This window comes from Chinchilla lanigera, unplaced genomic scaffold, assembly GCF_000276665.1.
Source record: "Chinchilla lanigera isolate Chin_1 unplaced genomic scaffold, ChiLan1.0 scaffold00030, whole genome shotgun sequence".
Classification (NCBI taxonomy): Eukaryota; Metazoa; Chordata; class Mammalia; order Rodentia; family Chinchillidae; genus Chinchilla; species Chinchilla lanigera.
In genome coordinates, this window is record NW_004955431.1 from 21,787,007 (window position 1) to 21,803,469 (window position 16,463).

A 16,463-nucleotide genomic window follows, 5' to 3' on the forward strand; every position below is an offset into this window, starting at 1 on the left:
TACCTATGAGTGCTTTCCTATCAATTCCCAATGTCTATCATATCTCCTAGTTTAAATTAACTCTTTCAGGCTTTACACTAGAGAAACAATGCGGTGCTTGCACATGTATGTTAGATTTATTTCGCTTATGAGTATGGTCTCTAGTTGTGACCATTAAAAGCACTTATTTTACAGCAAAAACAAAAAGCTGCATTTATTGCAAAGCAAATGCAAAAAGATCCCACTCAATACCAGGAGGGGACCCAAGTGGGTTGCCGAAAGGACTTTTTGTCCAGGGGTTTTCATACACAAAAATGACTGCATTCCAGCCAAGTTGAGATCAATCTACAGGGTCACAAGCAGGAAAGTTTGACTCAGAAGTTGGCCTACAGGAACTCAGGATATGTAGCACGCATACTTTTGTCACCATTATTGGAACTTTAAGCAGAACAAAGACATTCTTTAGAGAAGCGTGATTTTCTGGGCAAGAAAATCCTGCTAATCCAATGGGGGCATTTGTTCGTTGAGCCTCCCATGTACTGGCCTTAGCCACTGTCCTTTCCTGAATCTTCCCTAGCTGCCAGTCCTGTCTATGGAACTCTCTTTGCCAGAACACTTGCCTTACGACCCCTCCTCTCATGAGCCAGTATCATGCTGAGAAAATCACTCACGTTTGTGCAGGGCCCCTGCTTATCCTAATGCACATAGCCCAACCATGAATGAGGCGGGCTTGCGATTCAGGCTCCTCCAATCTCTTCTCATCTCCTTGCTTCAATAAGTAAAGGCACTGTTATGGTTTATGTCTGTGTGTCCCCTCCAAAGCCTCATGCGACCATGGGGCAGGCTATTAGAGTTGAATGATTGTGGGTGTGAGAGCTACACCCACGCTGGGGTGGATAGTTTGCATATGCAAGGGAGAGGAAAAGGGTGCTTGAGGACATTCCTCCCCCATTCTGCCCTGGTGTGTGCTTGCAGCTTAGCTGTGTTCTGTCGCCATGAGCTGCAGCCCTCTGCCATGTGCCACTCTGCCTTATAATCTGCCAAGTATGGACTGAAACCTCCACAAACTGTAAGAGAAATAAACCTTTCCTTCCTTCATTTTGGGCATCAGATATTTTGTCCCGGCAACGAGAGAAAAGTAACCAAGACAGGCACCAAATGAAAAATACTGTTGATTCACTTACGTGAAGCACCTACATAGTCATTTTCATAGAAACAAAATAGGATGTGTTTGCTAAGGACTGGAGGAACGAGAGAATGAGGAGTTGCTACTCAATGGTTAGAGAGTTTCAGTTTTATGAGGTGAAAAGAATTCTGAGAGCGGATGTGATGATGCTTGCATGACAATATGGAAGTACTTAATACCACTGTATTGCACACTTACAAACGGTTATGATGGTAAATCCTGTCATGTGTATTTTACTGTAATTTGAAAGCTAAAAAAAAATTCCTCTTTCCAAAATTCCTCCTGGTGAGTATGCAAAGAAACTGGATCACTCACACACTGCTGACAGAAAATGTAAACTAGTATAGGCATTCCAGAAAACAATTTGGAGTTTTCTTTATTTTCTTTTTTCCTCCCAAACTAGGGATCAAACAAGAGCCTTTGAAATGAGCTATATACTCAGCCCTTTTCTTATGTTTTTAATTTTGAAACCGGGTCTCACTAAGATTTACTCTGCCCAAGCTGGGCTGGAACTTGCAATCCTCCTGCCTCAGCCTCACAGAGTGCTGGGATTACAGTCATACACCACCATGACCAGGTGGAGTTTCTTACAAAACTAAGTATTCAACTACCATAGAACTCAGAAATTCACCTGAGCATTTATCTCAGAAAAATAAAAACTTATGTGCACAGAAAAACTTACTGAGTTCATAGCAACCATATTTGTAATAGCTCTGGAAAAAAACTAGACACCCTGAATACTATGGGATACTACTCAGCAGTGAGAAGGAACAGACTCTTGATAGAATCTGTTCTACACCGACTTGGACAGATCTCCAGAGCAAAGAAAGCCAATCTCATACATACTAAATGATTCCACTTGTAAAACATTCTGGAAATGACACAGTTATACAAATGGAGACCAGATCAGTGATGCTAGGTTGGTGGTAGAGGCAGAAGAGATTTGGCTGTAAAAGCTCAACAGAAGGAATCCTTGTGGTGATTGAACTCTTCTCTATTTTGTCTGTATCAATGTCAATATTCTGGTGTGAAATTATTTTTATCATTTTGGGAGACTGTACCATTGAGGGGATGTGAGAAAATCAATCTGTATTGTTTTGCAGTGGTGTATGATTTACAATTTTCTCAAGATAATTTTAATTAAATATACGGCTATTTTTCATTCAAAATATGATTTGTTAATATGCAGTATGTTTATTATTGTAATTTTTTATGAAATGGTACAGATTTTTTAATTCCCTATTTTAATTGCTAATAGAGTAAATGTTTATGGATATAACCCACTTAAAGAGAAGCTCTTTGGGGAGTCTTAATAATTTTAAAGAACCTTGTGCTGACACAAACAGTTTGGAACTGTCCCTCTGACACAAACCAGTAAATTTAGGATTATTTATCCATCATGGTAAGACATGAATAGATTCAACAATCAATAGATTCAACAATCAATAGACATCAATAGATTCATCATGGTAAGACATGAATGCATTCAACTTGGACCCCAGGAAACTTCTAAGAATTAGTAAAGAGAGAGCAACTAAAATATAATTTTGTTCTACCTTTGTTCGTCTGCATAGCAGCTACCTAAGCCAAAGAACTGTGTACAATACCCAAGAAGTTTGCCTTGCATAGGTAAAATGGAATACAAAGGGCATAAGCCTGAAATAGATGACACTGTTTTCATGATAACTATACTGCCCTGCAGTGTGTTGCTTAGCTAAGTAGGTTGTTCAGGCATTGCTAAAGCTCCAGGAAGCCTACAGAATTTTAAATTGTTTGTAGTTGGGCAAAGTGATGGGAAAAGAACCTTGGGAATGGCAGCAGCTCTAACCCAAACCTAATTTAGTGCAGTACCTAAAACAGAGTGTCTCTGCGTGTATCATTCCGCTAAAGACCTTGGCTTCTAATTTAAAAAAAATATGACTGATGCTGAACCACATAGGAATCTAATTTGGAAGAAACGTCAACACATTTTTAAATAAAATGGTCAAGGCCTGCTGGCATTGTTCATATTATGTTAATACACCATTATTATGCACATTCAAGGCAAATCCACTGTAATAAATCGCCTGAGACTTCAGTGTATGTCTAGATAACTGTTACCTTTTCAATAGGTTGCCTACAGAAAGGGCAAGCCGGTCCACTCAAGCTCCTGAGAAACCTAACAGTCGGCATCATCCAACTCGCCTGTCTCTACAAAATACATTCCATACTGTACTTTAAAATAGCACTTACTTACTAATGTATGCACGATATTTCTCTCTCTGAATTGAACTGTAGGCAAAGCATAATGATATTTCTTGGGCTTGCTGTAGATGAAATTATCTCCAAATGCTGTTTAACTGTTGCATTGCTATTGACCTTATAAAGAGGTCAGATAGATACTAATAGAGAATTTCAGCTCTCCTTCCTGTAGAATTCTTTTCCCTTCCAGGCATCGTAGCCTCATCAAATTATCTGCATAACATTTCACATTTATCAACTCCGTATCCTAACTGGGTGTTCTCAACACCATCACCAACACCAGGAAAATAAAACACAGTACATGATTAAAAACGAGATGCTAACAGTGGAGCAAAGGGGGAAATACATCTTAAATATTTTCTTTCAGAAGAACCATATATTTGTAGGTAAAAGTGAGAACATTTGCCTTACAGCAAATTTTTTTCTGCATTTATGTTACGTATAATGGATAAAATAAAATTTAAGACATAAAAGTCCTGAGTGCTGTACCTCCTGCTTTGCTGACCCAGCATTCTCACTGGGAATCTCCTCCCAAGTAAAAAATTGGACTTCTGAGAATTAACTCATATTTGGAGGCTGATTTGGAAGAGCTCCCTCAGAATTCTAGACGATGCTATGCCATGCTGATGGTAGGATCTAGGGTCAGAAAGCCTCAAATCAAGCTTCAGCACCGACATTTATTAGGCCACCTCCCTTCCCCTCAGTTAGCTTTCCTACAAAATGGAAATAATAATCTCCAGGGTAGATTTGCTGTGAGATTCATTGTGACACTGCAGCTGCTATGATGTGGACGTAGCCGCCAGATCCTCCTGAATAGCTCATAGGTATCTATTGGACAGAGGATGTGAAATTAACAGACTTTGAGTTCAGCAACTGAGAAGTCACCAGACAGCAATACCTATAAAGGGAGATGACTGTGTGAAACCCACAAGGGACATTGTCCCTGACATGATATAGATCCTTCTGCAATTCAGGGGTTTTTATCCCTCGTCTTATTTAACCCTGTACTGGGCCTTTGTTCTTCAGATACTGCACCAGTTTCCACCTGATATCCTTGCAGTCACACACGGGGTTTCTTCTCCCTAAAACCATCTCCTTTCCAACATTCACCCGGAAGCTTCACTTATGCTTCTCATCTTCACCTAAGCCTCATCACTTTCTCAAGCAGGCCTTTCTTGAGGTTCCCAAGTCCAATGTTTAAATTTTTTTCCAAGTATAGACTAAACTAAGGTAAAAGCCACAATATGCTTCTCACCATGCTCTATAGAAGGAAAAAATGACACCAAAAACAGCCCTTCAGAATAAAATCACTGCCGCAAGTTGAGTATTTATTTAGCTGTATGGAAAATGCGCTCTGCTCTGCTCATTTTTGCCTGTGTATCAAATCGCACTGAGCACTGGCATTAAGAAACCACAAAACAAGCAGTGGGAGAATCACATATTCAACTGTCAGTAAACAACATAAAACACACGTCTCAGTCCTAGGCTGGATACACACCATTAGACGCTCCAACTGACTGAAGTGCGGCTTCCTGGTGGGCACTGTAGTACTGAGACCATCCTTGGCCTATGTGCACAAGGGTTAGAAGGTGCCCAGAAAGATCCTCTAGTCCAGCCCTTCACACCACTCTCAGATCCAGGGCTCTGTCTTGTCTCCCTCGCTAGAAGTGTTCTTTCACATCTTGCTGCCCTGCCAACCAACCCTCCGCAGTCTCTATGACCACCACCGTCCAGAGTCCCACTCCACTGCGGTGTTGAGAAGAAACCCCTCAGTCTCACTCGAACCTTACTGACTGTTCGTTGGGCTAAATCAGTTGCATGCATAACGAGCCTCTGCAAACAGGTTTTCCCAGGCAGAAGGATGCAAACTGTTGCCTCTAGCATTTGTTAAAAGGCTTCTTTCAGTTGGTTCCCTGGTTATTTTTCTTATTCATTTACCCTTCTCCTGGAGGGTGCTTCTCTCTTCTTTCTGCTAATATTAGCATGTGCTTATCGCACCACTTAAGCAAGGTGGCCTGATGGGCAGTATCCACCCATCAGCTCTTCGCATCCCCTTAAGGAAGGGAGAGTGAGGCAGAGCTGAGGGAAGGGCTACACAGGATGGCAGGGGTAACTAATAAGGGGATCTACACAAGGTCTGGTCGCCTTTTCTTTTTCTTTTCTTTGTTTTCTTCCCCAGTACTGGGGATGGAACCCAGGGCCATTCATCCGCTGAGCTAAACCTTCAGTCCTTTTTATTTTGAGATAAGGTTTCATTAAGTTGCCCCCAAGCTGGTCTTGAACTTGATCCTTCTGCCTCAGCCTCTAGAGTAGCTAAAATTATGAGCCATTCTCCCTTGCAGGGTAATTGCTTTTGAAAACCAATGCTCCTTGGGAGACCAGCATGTTATTTTCTCTCACCAATCCTGAAATGGCATCACCTCAATTTCTATTCATTCATTTCCTCCAACTGAAAGAAATTTTATGCAGTACTTATAATACAGCAATAAACAAGACAGACAAAGCCCTTCATCTCCCTTGGAGGGAGGGAAAAAATGAACAAAGAAACAGATGCTATGCAGAGAATTAAAATCACTGCACAGGATAGTATCTATATGTTTGTGTTCCACTGTGTGGTTAGGAAACACACTTTGAAGGGATGATATTTACACTTAAGACTAAATCACAAGACACCAACTAGGTGAAGATACAGAACAATAAAGCCTAAATCACAAGAAGCCAACTAGGTGAAGATACAGGACAATATTTCAAGCTGGAATAATTATTATGAAAGCCCTAAGAACAAGCTTACAATTTTTACCCTACACTACTATATTTCCGTGTTCAACTATTTTCTGAAAATTTAATTGAAGTTTTGAAGATGTAGATACAGGCCAACACCCAGCACTAAGAGACCCAGTGGTCTACTGCGAAGAACAAGCGGTTTAGAAGATTTCATCCACTGACCAGACAGGACTAGAGATGAAGGCCCAGTTAACAGTCATCATCTCTCAGCTGGGTGCATTGGCATGGACCTGTATGCCAGCACTCAGGAGACTGAAGCGGGAGGATCTTTGGAGCCAGCGGTTTGAGGCCAGCCTGGGCAACAGAGCAAGACCTCGTCTTGAAAATTTTTTAAAAAGCCATGAATTCTTATTTCAGTCTGGATCCAATGTCATTACTTAGTGACATTAAGTAATTACTGTTAATTCTGCTTAGGTATAAAATGGCATAGCGGTGATGATTTTTAAAAGCCCTTGCGGAATGTATGTGGAAGTATTTCCAAGTGCAATCAGACCCTGGGGAAGAATACATGACACAAGATATGCAAAGTGCTAGTAATTGTTGTAGCTGAGTGACAGGCTACGTGTACCAAACTGTTGTCGCTACTTTTTCCTATGTTTGAAAATGTCTGTGAGAGTTTTTTTAAAGAGTCATTTACCTACAGAGGAAACAGAAATGGATAAGGTTGCTCTGGGATGAGAAGATAAAGAAAAAGATGACGAGTGGAGGCTGGCAATGTGGGGAATCTCAATCTTTAAAGAAAATGAGGCATGGAGGAGACTGTGGAGACTCTGCAAAAAGGCAGGAGAAAGCCAGAAAGTGGAGTTATCCCACCAGCCCAGAAAGAATTGCAGGATAGCAGGAAGAATTAATAATATCAAATAGTACAGTAAAATCAAGTAAAAGAAGGATTAAGAAGTGTTCATTGCGCTGACTAACCAGAGGTTTCAATGACCTTCATTGGGTCCATCCAGTACAATAGTGGACCCTGACCTCGGATTTCAGGAGCTGAAGCGTGGATGCAAAGGGAGGAACGGAGAAAGGGGACTAATCACCCTCAAGTAGCTTTCTTGTGGGGGCTGGGGATTTAGCTCAGCGGCAAAAGCGCCTGCCTGGCAAGCGCAAGGTCGTGAGTTCGGTTCCTAGTACCGGAGAAAAACCAAAACCAAAAAAAAAAAAAAGTAGCTTTCTTGTGAAGGGAAAGTAAGAGGGCAGTGGCTAAGACGCATTTGAGAGGGAGAATGGGATATGGAAAAGTCTCAAGCCTAACTTGAGGAAGAAATTGGTAGTCACATCATTTACTAATGCTGAAAGTTATCAGCTGTGCTCTCTTGCTATCAATTATTGTGCAGTTTCCTCATGCTTGACACTTTTCATTGGTGAAACACTTTTTTTTTTTTTTTTTTTTTTGAGACAGGATCTTGCTATGCAGTTCAGGCTGGCTTTGAGCTCACTTTGTAGCCCAGGCTGGTCTCGAACTTACAAGGATCCTCCTGCCTCAGCCTCCCAAGTGCTGGGATTACAGGCATGCGCCACCATACCCAGCAACAATTTATTATTTTATCAGATTTGAAAGCATATGCTTGGGGGCTGGGGGTAGAGCTCAGTGGTACAAGCACCTGCCTGGCAGGTGCAAGGTCCTGAGTTCAATTCCCAGTAGCCACAAAAAAGGAAAAAAAAAAACAAAACTGAAAGCATACACTTGATATCTCCTGTATAACTGTATTGTCAAAACAAGATCAGACCTTACAAGTGGTGATTAGGTAGTGAAGGAAATGAAATGTACTGCAGGCCAGGAAATTATGCTAGGACCTCCAGGAACCTAACTGACTACCCAGCTCACTGGATATGATTATTCCCATCATACGGATGAGGAACTTGTAGCAAAAGGTTATTAGGAAGCTCCCCCAAGATCACATAGCTCACAAACAATAGAAGGAAACTAACCCCTGGTCTGTCCCAAAAGTCTATGATTTTTCCATGTTTGTTGATGAACTTATGAAATGATTTAAATCATGAGATTCTAAGACAACAGCCAGCTAACAGGGTTAGGCTTGTAGGATTTCAAATACGATAGTACAGGGTTATACTTACTTTGTTCATGATAATATTTTTTATGATAATATTTCTCTGTGCTACTGGCAAACTGCTGGAGTTGTCTTGGACCTAGAATTCAGTTACAAATTCTATTGCTTTATATATCACTGTAAATGTATTTAAGCCAATAGAAAACATCGTATAGCAGCTAAATTCAAATCCTTATGATTTTCTTGTGAAAAACAATAATTTCTTAGCTCAAATAAGATGCAGATCCTTTGGAAGTTCTGTCATGCTATGAAATTAACGTTCAAGAATTTATTCCTGATAGCAAGTTTGCAATTCATACTTAACTGTGGATGTCAAGCTAGTATTTCCTACTTTCAGCTAATAATAACTACAACAAATGAAAAAAACCTTAGTTCAAGTACATGGATGATTTTCCATAACAATAGAACCAAGACAGGACTCCAATTAGTGAATTGTCAATAGTTCAATCATCATCCATTTATTCACTTATTTGAAAATTAACTTAAACTATGCCTATTCTAAGCCAACTGGAAATATAATAATAGCTAATACATATACATTTAGCACTCGTAGTGTGGCAGACCTTTTTCTAAAAGCTTTATATGTAATATATCATTTAGTCCCCATAACAATCTGTGAAGTGCTGGCCTCTAACAGTTGCCAGGGTATGAGTAAGAATCAGACGGGGAGGGCCTGGGATATAGCTCAGGGGTACAGAGCCTGCCTGGCAAGCACAAGGTCCTGAGTTCGATTCCCAGTACAAAAAAAAAAAAAATCAGATGAGGACTCTGGACTGCTGCCCTTATCTTCCCATGTGTAATATCCTGCATCACTCAAGAAGCTTTGCACAAATAAGTATGAGTGACTTGGGCCAGACATCCACGTGTTGTCTACCTTCCCACACTGCAAACAGTAGACCTTTTGTTTCAATTAAAGTCTCTGGGTGTACATACTAGTGGTACAGTCTGTCTTTGGGAGGATAGGCCTCCAGCAAAGTCCAATTGGCTCTGAGAGTGTGGGGAGAGCTGTTTGGACAGGGACTCCTGGGATCTTACTTATCAAAGTATGGTCTGTAAGACAAGATGAACAGGGACATAACCAGGGCAGACTGGTGTCCTTAAAGCCCAAGGCTCAGGGCAGGAGTCCCAGATACCTGGATCCCAACAGTGGTCTTGGTGAAGAAGGTTCCATTATTATCCACAGTTTGAAGATGAGAAAAATAAAATGAGAGGTTAAGTAGCCCATCTTAGGTCACATGGCTAGTAAGTGGCAGGGATTTCAATGCAGACAGGCTCTGGAGGCAGACTGAATGGCTTCAAATCCTAGGCTACATTGTCTCTCCATGGTTTGGGGAGCAAAATAGTTCTCTGCTGCAGGAGAGTTTATTGTATAATGGAAAAAGCACACAATAAAGAAGGTTTTCAAAAATGACTATAGGATTACATACTTCAAAATATATAAATCATATAAATTATAAAAGATATGAGTATATAGAATAGTGACAGAAAATGCAACTAGTACAGCCAGGGCAGGAAGCCCATTTGGAGAGGGGTCATCATGGAAGGTCTTTCTGAAGAGGTCGCCCTGAGATGATAGGTGAAAGATGAAAACCAATCAACAGCCGTGCAAAGACAATCTGCTCCTACAAACAAAGCTCCAGCTGCCTGCAGCCCAGATCCCACCGCCCACCACTGCAGAATATGCCAGAAGTTTGGAAAGGGAAAGGGCAGAGGAAGCACTTGGTGAGGTATAAAGGAATGCTATTTTTTTTAAGTCCTAGAATTTGGGAAATAGTCGTTTAAAGCACCCAGTTTCCTCCTTGTAGCTCAATTTGGCTAAATCCCTTTTTTCTAATTGTATGGCTTTACATTTTCATTAGAAAACTAATGGCCCCAGCCACTCTCAGCAAATCTCAAATGACCCTGGTGTGTCCTCCCTAAAAGCCTTTATTTGAGAGTGTCATAAATTAATAAAGCACATGTCAGAGCATATAATCACACTCTATGATGGGGTGCACTCTTTAAGAAATTATTTCTTTTTAATAATAAATTCATAGGCATAACTACCTCTAATAATTCTCATCCTTTAGTGTATCCAAACCTCAGAACTTTGGAGTGTTCTTCACTAAGACTATCCAGCAGTGACCCTTCATTTATATTTCATTAGCCCTTTGAAATTACATGGAAAATTTGATGTAGATGCATCTTATCAGGGAGAAGAGCCATAGCTTTTATCAAATTTTCAGAGTCCACAACTCCCAAAAAGTTAAGAATTACTGAATTCCAGAGTCAGCGCCACAAATCTTGGTTTCCCTCTTATGCAATTCTCATATGTATTAAGTTATTTCTATCATTTGGGGAGCTGTAAGAATCTCAGCTTTCGTAACTTGTGTCATGTCTATCAGGATAATTAGAAGGGTAGAAAATGAAGGGAAGGAACAGAAAATGTATCAGAAGGCAGGGCAGAAGTTTTTGTGACATAATGGGAGTGGTATAAGAAGTCTGGGGAAACTCAGCCTGCTTTTGCACGGCGCTTGTGTCTTCAGGGAGGCAGGACAGATGGCATATACTAACTATGGCTTGGACCATTCTGGTCAAAGCACAGGTTCTATACTAGAGGAATTAAACAATACACTCACCCTCCATAGAGTCAGTTTCTTAACACCTTGAAGGAATTTAGGATTGAAAAGAAATTAAGATCTTAGAAAAAAATGAATTTTTGCATTTTCTGCAAGAAAACAATATAGACCTAATTAACTGAATTTTATACATATTAAGTAGTAGAAAAGAAATTGTATTATTATTTTCCACTTACCTCTTCCCTGCTGGTAGAAACAACCCAGGACTTCCTTTTCCCAGGATTCCAACGCTGTATTTAGGAACCTGCTTTGCTTCATTGTAGATGCTCTGTATGCTGAGAATCACTGTGCCACAATCACAGCCTTCTATTCTACGTAGGGGCTCCCTAAGGTTTTGATTGGATGGGACAGGGGTGTCCATTCCTACCCCCACTCTGCCCTTGGGTTTTATGTGATGTCAATTTAAATCATAAAATAACTGTGCATGGTAAAGGATTTGGGTCAATCAGGTGCAGGAATCGCAAGATCCTTATTCTTTCATTTATTCAGTTTACCCAGTGAATACCAGACACATTTTTCATGTTAGGAATTTTGCTGGGCATTGAGTGTACAACAGTGACCAGGACAAACATATGCCGGGGGGGGGGGGGTCAAGGAATTTCCAATCAAGTAAGGCATACAAAATCATTTAGAAGCAGTTCTCTGACAGCGTGAACTGTGATAAACATTGTGGTGGGAATACAGTATACAGGGAACAGGGATGAGGGTGATACAGGAAAATAAAAACTCCCAACCTGAATGATATCTGGGATGAGTTCGTGTTCTCTAAAATCAAAGAATGGGGGCTGGGGATTTAGCTCAGTGGCAAAGTGCCTGCCTGGCAAGCACAAGGTCATGAGTTCGGTTCCCGGTACCGGAGAAAAACCAAAAATAAAATAAAATAAAATAAAATAAAATCGAAGAATGAATTTTAGGAAAGACAGAGGTTAAGAGCAGAATACATTTACTGAGGGAAAGAAAGCTTCTGTCCAAGAGAGGGACAGAAGGGGACCCGAGAGGGTTACCCCCGACTCTGTCTTTTCTGGGGACTTTTATAGAGCAAAACTATGAGGTGAGGTGGGCCCAAGGTAGGGGAAAATGGACAAAACTATGGTCAGCCAATAAGAATTGTTCAGGTAAAATTGATTAAATTGGGATCAAATGGGGAAGCGAGTCACGTAGCAAGCAGGCATGAATACAGAGCAGGGGCTTTTCCTGTAAGGGGTTGGGTCAGGGACTCTTATCAATCCCTGATGTCCATCCCTTGGGGGTAAGAGGGTGTGTTTGTCTAGTCCTTTGTCTTGAGGTCTGGCCCACAGGTATCTTATCTTGTCTTTGATGTTGGCACCTTCGAGGGCCTGGCCCAGCCTGACTGCCTATAATATTTCCATCTAACTCAGCTGCCTGTAACAAGGAGAGATTATATTAAAAGGGAAGCTAAACTAAATCTGGGTGAGGGTGATAGAAAGACACTAGGACCTAGAGATAGTTCAGTTGGGACCTGAAAGAAGAATAGAAATTAGTTAGAAAAATAAGGAGTTAGCAATGGAAATTAAGAAATCAATACAAAGAATCAATGAATCGAAGAGTTGGTTCTTTCAAAGATTAAGTAAAATTGACAAACCCTTAGTCAACCTTATCAAAAAAAGGAAAGAAAAGACTTAGATCCATGCAATTAGGAATGAAAAGGATAAAATCACCACAGTTCTTGCAGAAGTCCAGAGGATCAGCAATACTTACTTTAAGAACTTGTATTCTAATAAGATGGAAAACACAGAAGAAATGGACAGATTCCTAGATACATGTGAATTGCCAAAGTTGAATTAAGAAGACATAAAAATTCTAAATAACCCAATATCAGTCAATGAAATTGAAGATGTAATTAAAAACTTACCAACAAAAAAAACCCTAGGCCCTGATGATGAGTTCACTGTTCAGTTCTATGAGAAATTTAGAGAGGACCTAATGCCACTACTTCTCAAACTCTTTAATGAAATTGAAAAGAAAGCAATACTCCCAAATTCATTCCTGGAAGCAAGTATTACCCTGATACCAAAACCGGAGAAGGATCCAACCAAAAATGAGAACTACAGGTCGATATTCCTAATGAACATAGATGCAAAAATCCTCAGTAAGATACTGCTGCTCTTTGGTCTCAGCGGCACTAGGGAGATGACGAAGGGAATGTCATCTTTTGGATAGTGTCGTAATAAGACGCACACGTTTTGCCGCTGCTGTGGCTCTAAGGCCTACCACTTTCAGAAGTTGATCTGTGACAAATGTGGCTATCCTGCCAAGAGCAAAAGAAAGTATAACTGGGGTGCGAAGGCAAAAGGTAAAATACCACCGGAACTGGTCAAATGAGGCACCTAAAAATTGTATATCGCAGATTCAGGTATGGATTTCATGAAGGAACAACACCTAAACCCAAGAGAGCAGTTGTTGCAGAATCCAGTTGATCTTGAGAATTCCAGTGATTACTCATAATAAATGCTTTGGTCTTAAAAGAACAAAAAAAGATACTGGCTAACAGAGTGCAGCAAGTCATCAAGAAGATTATACACTATGAACAAGTAGAATTCATCCCAGAGATGCAGGAATGGTTCAACAAATGCAAATCAATAAATGTAATATACCATAGTAATACAGCCTAGTACAAAAACCGTATGACTATCTCCATAGATGCAGAAAAAGTGTTTGACAAAGTCTAAGACTCATTCATGATAAAAACACTACAGAAAACTAGAATAGATGGTCTTTATCTCAATCTGATAAAAGCCATCTATGGCAAACCAAAGCCAGCATCATACTAAATAGACAAAACCTGAAAGCTTTCACTCTAAAATCAGGTACAAGACAAGGATGTCCACTATCATCCCTCTTATTCAATATAGTTCTGGAACATTAGCCAGAGCAATTAAGACTTTTAAATTTAATAACCAAATTCCATAGCATAGCTGGATACAAAGTCATCACTCAAAAATCAATAGCAGAGCCAGGGCACACAGCCTACCTGGTAAGTACAGGTCCTGAGTTCAATTCCTGGTACAAAAAAGAAAAAAGAAAAAAATCAATAGCATTCCTTTACACACATCACAAACTCACTGAGAGAGAAATTAGGGAAACAACAGCTTTCACGATAATGTAATAATTTTTAAAATACCTAGAAATCAATCTAACAAAGAAAATAAAAGACCTTTACATCAAAAACAGCAGTACTCTGAAAAAAATGAGATCAAAGAGGATATCAAAAAATGCAAAGATAGTCCTTGTTCTTGGGTAGGATGAACCAATGTAGTGAAAATGGCCATACTCCCAAAATTTTTATACAGATTTCATGCACTCCTGTACAAATAGCAACAGCATATCTCACAGAATTAAAGAATACAATCTCAAAATTCATTTGGAACCAGAAGAGACCTAGAATAGCAAAAACAATTCTGCACAACAAAGTAAAGGCAGGGGGCATCATAATCCCAAGCTACTATGATAAAAACAGCATGGTACTGGCAAAAAACAGACCCCAGGATCAATGGAACAGATTAGAAGATGCAGAAACAACTCCAACCATATCAGCTGGCTTATCTTTGACAAAGGCACCAAGCATGTTCACTGGAAGAAAGATGGCCTCTTTACTAAGTGGTACTGGAAAAATTGGCTGTCCACATACCAAAGATTAAAACTAGACCCATATCTCCCACCATGCACTAAACTAAAATCGAAATGGATGATCTAAATATTAAAACAGAAACATTAAATCTGCTGAAAGATAGAATAGATAAAACTCTTGAAGACATTGGTGTAGGTAAAGACTTTATGAACAAAACCCCAGTAACACAGGAAATATCACAAAGAATCAACAAGTGGGATCTTATCCTATTAAAAAGCTTTTGCATGGCATAAGAAACCACCAACAAAGTAAAAAGGCAACCCACAATGAGGGGAAAAATTTTTGGCATTTGTTCCTCAGACAAAAGATTAATATCTACAATATATAAAGAACACAAAAAAATCAGCTGGCCAAATTTAAAGGTCAAATCCAAAATAGACATCTGTAATGAACAAATGCATCTCAGAGAAATTAGAAATGACAAATAAATATATGAAAAAATGCTTAGCATGACTGGTCATTTGAGAGATGCAAATTAAAACAATGCTGAGATTCCATCTCACTCCAGAAAGAATGGCTACTATCAAGAAATCAAGGCCAAGTATAGCTCAGTGGCGCAGCACCTGCCTGGTAGGCATGAGGTTGTGAGTTTGATTCCTGGTACAAAAGAAAAAAAGAAGGAAAGAAAGAAAGAAACCAATAACAAATGCTATTGAGGCTGTGGGGAAAAAGAAACCCTTCTCCACTGTTGGTGGGAGTGTAGAGTGGTGCAGCCACTGTGGAAATCAGTGTGGAGATTCCTCATAAAACTAAAACTAGAGGTCTCATTTGGCCAAGCTATTCCCCTTCTTAGCATCTTCCAGAAAGAATAAAAAGCATCATACCACAGAGATGTATGCATACACAATTATAGCAGCACAGTTTATAATAGTGAAATCTTGGAAACAACCCAAATGCCCATCAACCAATGAATAGATGAAGAAGATGTAGGGTTTTTTTTTTTTTTTTAAATATAGTAGAGTACTACTCTACCCTAAAGAAGGATAAGCTTAAAACATTTCTAGCTAGACGGATGCCTTGAGACCATACTCTCGAGTGAAATAAACCAGACACTGTCATGGTTGATACATTCTGTCAATTTGGGGAGTCTAGAGATTTGGCTAAGTGACTCAGCAGCTCTGCATCTTGGGGTAAAAGTGTAAAAGGTACATGCCCTTACCCTTCTGGGATGTTGTTTAGTGTGTCAATTTGAGAAGTTTAGAAGGTTAACTGTTTGACTCAGCCGGGAGCCAGGGTGCTTACTTTGTATTCATCCTGAGCCTGTGCAAGAGGAGGTCACGCAGAGGGTGTGGGTGTAGAGGACCACCCTCACCCCACCACCAGAAAGGGTAGGCTGCATTTAAAAAAGGAAATTTAGAAAGGACTGGCTGCTGGTTCTTCAGAGGAGCTCCAAACTTCGCCTTCAGCTTGGTCGTCTCCTGGCTTCTGGTGCAGACTGTTTGGCTTCCACCTGGGACTCTTCAGCCTTCTGGTGTAGGCTCTCTGGCCTTTGTCATAGATTCTTCAGCATTCTGTCACAGACCAATCAGCCTCCTGATACAGACCTGCACAGACACTGCAGTGAGCTCCAGGCCTGAGACAGGGCTCTTCAGTCTTCAGCATGCAGACACCCTCTGCACGCTTCCTCATTCAACTCTGTGGCTGACCATTGTAAGCCAAACTTGTAATTTCTTGTACATTTGTTTATCTTGTGTTATATCTGTTTCTCTAGTAAACCTTGACTGATACAGACACATATGTTCAAATATTACACGGTTCTTCTGGTGTGAGAAACCAAAAGTATAAATAAGGACCAAAATATATAATAGATATTGGGAAATGGGAAGAAAATGTTCAAATGAGAAGGGGAACAAGGGGGGGGATAAGGGGAAAGGAAACAAGGGACAAGAAAAAAAGAAGGAAAAAATGGAAACAACGTTTTTGTAAATAAAGAGGGGAAG

At 40.2% G+C, this 16,463-nt stretch overlaps 1 pseudogene; it reads left to right on the forward strand.

Moving 5' to 3' along the window:
- Positions 1–13,025: 13,025 nt before the first annotated feature.
- Positions 13,026–13,312, forward strand: LOC102028324 (annotated as a pseudogene).
- The last annotated feature ends 3,151 nt before the right edge of the window (positions 13,313–16,463 follow it).